The sequence below is a fragment of the Phocoena phocoena genome, chromosome X (genome assembly GCF_963924675.1).
Source record: "Phocoena phocoena chromosome X, mPhoPho1.1, whole genome shotgun sequence".
Lineage (NCBI taxonomy): Eukaryota > Metazoa > Chordata > Mammalia > Artiodactyla > Phocoenidae > Phocoena > Phocoena phocoena.
Genome location: NC_089240.1, coordinates 23,818,693 through 23,820,081, shown reverse-complemented (window position 1 = coordinate 23,820,081; position 1,389 = coordinate 23,818,693).

Genomic DNA, 1,389 nt, shown 5'->3' with positions numbered 1-1,389 from the left:
TCTATTGTTTTCCTATTTTAAAATTTCATTTATTTATAATTATTTTTTATTATTTCCTTTCTTCTGCTCATTTTACGTTTAATTTGCTCTTTTTTCTCTAGTTTCCTAAGGTGGGCTCTTAGGTTATTTGCATCAGAGCTTTCTTTTTTTTCTAATATTTGCATTTAATCCTCTAAATTTCTCTCTAGGCAGTAGTTTAGTAGCAATCCACAAATTCTGGTAATCTGTATTTTCATTTTCACTTATTTAAAAAAATTTTTAGATTTCAAGAGAAATTTTAATTTTAAAGAAGAAATCTTTGATATAAATTTTAAAGAAGAAATCTTTGATTTATGAATTATTTATAAGTGTATTGTTTAAGTTATAAATATTTGGGAACTTTCCAGATATATTTCTGTTATTGATTTCTAATGTCTGCTGTGATCTGAGAACATATTTTGTATGATTTGTATTCTTTTAAATTTGTTAAGGTGTGTTTCATGGTATTTTATGGACAGAGATATGGATGAAAATGTGGTGTATACAGTAGGCCCTTATTAGTTATCTATTTTATGTATAGTAGTGTGTATACTGTATAGCACAGGGAACTCTACTCAATACTCTGTAATGGCCTATATGGGAAAAGAAGCTAAAAAAGAGTGGATACATGTATATATATAACAGATTCACTTTGTTGTAGACCTGAAACTAACACAACATTGTAAATCAACTATACTCCAATAAAAATTTTTTAACAATTTTAAAAAAGGAAGAAAAAGAAAAGTTGGTCTAGCTTGGTGAATGTCACATGTAAGCTTGAGAAGAATGTATATTCTGCTGTTGTTGTTGGATGGAGTAGTGTATGATGTCAATTAAGTCAAGCTGATTGTTAGGATTGCTCATGCCATCTATATATTTGTAATGATGTTCTGACTTCTTCATCTATCAATTACTGACACAGAAGTGTTGATGCCTGCAACTATGACTGTATATTTCTTCTTTCAGTTCAATCAGTTTTTGCCTCATGTATTGTGATGCTCTGTTGTTAGGTGCATATATGTTTGGGGTTGTAATACATTCTCAGATAATTGATCCTTTTATTATTACATAATGTCTCTTCATATCCCTGATGTTATTCCTTGTTCTGAAATCTGCTTTGGCTGAAATTTATATAGCTACTTTAGCTTTTTTTGACTACTTTTATCATGGTATATCTGTCTCTATCCCTCTGCTTCTTTTTAAGCAGTCTACTCTGAAGTGCATTTTGTTGAATTCAAAGGTGAAATGCCTAACTGAGATATAAGAAACTAAAATAAAGTTAGACAAGCATGCATCATGAGACAAACCAGTGATGAGTCCCATTCAAACAAAAGCAGAGCAGATACTAGTTCATACCACAGCCCCCATGAA